The sequence below is a fragment of the Rhinopithecus bieti genome, unplaced genomic scaffold, assembly GCF_001698545.2.
Source record: "Rhinopithecus bieti isolate Rb0 unplaced genomic scaffold, ASM169854v2 scaffold_765, whole genome shotgun sequence".
NCBI classification, from domain to species: Eukaryota; Metazoa; Chordata; class Mammalia; order Primates; family Cercopithecidae; genus Rhinopithecus; species Rhinopithecus bieti.
In genome coordinates this window covers 1-2734 of record NW_016803108.1, presented here as the reverse complement: position 1 = coordinate 2734, position 2734 = coordinate 1, and the positions used below count along the sequence as shown (strand labels likewise).

Here is a 2734-nt window from a genome sequence, read left to right as displayed (position 1 = left end):
GCATAATTTAATTTTTATGTAGTATATATTTTGCTCGATGTGTATTTATAAGAAAAGCAAAGTGATAAGAGAATTTTGAGAGTCAACTACATCATAGCCAATGTCACATCAGAATACTCACAATCGTAAACAATTACTAAAATAATCTATAGAGAAGTAAACATCCATTTCTTTACCCTTTAAAGCTTCAATAATAGCATGTAAACATTTAAAAAACTCTTCGAGCTCCACGATAAACTAATTCTGCTGTACACATGAAAACAATTTTCTAAGAAATCGTCTAGTTTCCACAGTTCATTAAGCTAATCCTTTTATCTTTGGTTTATTTATCTTTATCTTTGGTTATTCAAGTGAACTGTGGGCTATTTTGAGAGTATGGCTGAAATCCTTGTACCCACTACTGCTTTTGATGCATGCTAAGGTGTTAATCATATTAGCTTTTAAGTAAATTTATTTGCAAATTACAGATAGAAAATTTTGAGAAATTATTCAAATAGAGATTTGTACCCAACCTTAATTTGGCTCATATTTTGTAAAACACATAGTTTAAAAAAAAAACTATATAGATATAACAATGTTCAGACTTCAACAAGATGATTGGTCTTAAAATAAATAATTTTCAATCTTTTAGTGAAGGAATGTAGAGACATTAGAAACTACAAATTACACTTAGTGGTTTTTGCATTTGAGGTAGAGGCACTATTTCTCTCAACTGTGAAGGAAACCTTCTGGTGACATGGAGACATATTTTAATTTCAGAATAAGGAAACTGAGGTATACAAGGAAAAATAATTTCTGCAATGTTGCACAGATAGTTGTTGTAGAAAATTGAGTAACTACTCAATCTACATGTATGCATTCAGTAAGATGTTTGTGGATGGGTCTGACTTTTTTTAAAATGAAGAAAATTAATAGTAAAACAGATGTGTGATTGTTTAAAGAAATATTAGGTGCACTAATTTACAGGTTTATGACTTCCTAGAATGTTCTGTGTGAGCAATGGTCACAGGGTTTTAACTGACCTTATAATTTAAACTTTGGTATAATATTTGTACAATTGATAGATCATCTTGTGTTTTCATTTCATAAATTCACTTACCAAAAAACTCCACTACCAGCCGGGTGTGGTGGCTCATGCCTGTAATCCCAGCACTTTTGAGGGCTGAAGCAAGCATATCACTTGACGTCAGGAGTTTGAGACCAGCCTGCACAACATGATGAAATCCCATACCTACTAAAAATACAAAAAATTAGGCAAGTGTGCTGACACATTCTTTTAATCCTAACAGTGAGCTGAGATTGGATCACTGTACTCCAGCCTGGAAGAGAAAGACTCCACCAAAAGCAAACAAACAAACAAACAAAACAAAAACAAATTTAAAACACCAAGTACCTTGACTTTATAGCTTTATATAAGCTCAGCTTCAAAGGCACAGGAAAGTTAATCTCCATGTTACCAAAGGAAAATTTTACTTACCTAGAACTTCACTGGAAAACTGATCCCACTTCTTCATATTAAATATTTGGAACCAAAATGGAAAATAAACCACATAGATCATATTTTTTTACCCTCACCATGAAAGTCATTTGGTCACTTAATTCTGTCATAACAACAGGTATGTAAGAAGGTAGAAATAGAAATCCTCCACTATGCTTTTCAAGTGTGTAGCCAGCAGAGAAGGGGAGACTGTACACAAATGGTATGAAAATAGCTCAGCCAGCAGCTCCCCACAGGGAACAATCACACTTGCAAGAACAACATCAAATTTTGACTCTTGTAGATTCTTCATAAGTTTCTTATTTGAAACTCTATCCTTACAGAACTTTCTAATTATGTCATTAAATGTACAGATGATTTCTTATGCTTGTGAAAAATATGACCAAAATGTGTCTTTTGGAATGTCTGATCATGATGATATCCTCGAAGTCAGTTATAATTAAAGATGCAGGAGAAACTTCAAGTTTAACAGTATATGGGCTGTTGGGATAAAAAAATGGAAGCTGAAGATGCCAATACAGTCACCTCATGACCCCTCTGGACAAGCTCATCCAGAATTGTCTCTATATTCATCCAATGACTGAAATCTGTGGGCCACACCAGTACCTTTCCACAACTCCCAGAGCTAATGTAACAGGTCAGCTGTATCAGCAAAAAAACTGAAGTCTACTTCATACACTTCCTAGTGCAATGCAATGCTTTTTCCCATTTGCTGTTTCTTTCTGTCATTTCTTATGGTTATATCCACGGATAAATAAATCACAAAGTTCAAATGTAACTTTTACACTTCAAAGTAAATGTATTATTATTAGATTAACAGTCAGAACATGTAGATGGCAAGAAGATAAATGAATGTAGATGACCTGTTTACTCAAGTGTGTTTAATGTCCCTTTTATGTTTATAAGTGCTATTGTTGAGCTAATGTTAATGTTCTTGTATGAACACATCACTTGTCTTATGTAATTTATTTTAGAAGAGTTTCCAGAAATGTAACTATGAGAGGTTCATGTTTTGCATTTTGTTTGACAGAGAACTAAAGATAAAATAATGAAACATGGTTCAAAATTTTTTTATATACTTTGTTTGCATATAATTTATATACAGAACCTTCAGCCGAAGCGCGGTGTGCACAGCGGGCTGCCATTTTTGCTGTTTGGGTAACTTAGCTGTTCTGCCTTTCAAGCTTTGGAGAGTTCAAATGTATTGGTGGTGGAAGGAATCCACCAGTTGCTGCA

The 2734-nt window shown here is 33.7% G+C and overlaps 1 pseudogene; it reads right to left on the bottom strand.

The window, feature by feature from the left end:
• Nucleotides 1–1477: 1477 nt before the first annotated feature.
• On the bottom strand, nucleotides 1478–2227 carry LOC108512382 (UDP-glucuronosyltransferase 2B4-like; annotated as a pseudogene).
• Nucleotides 2228–2734: the final 507 nt, after the last annotated feature.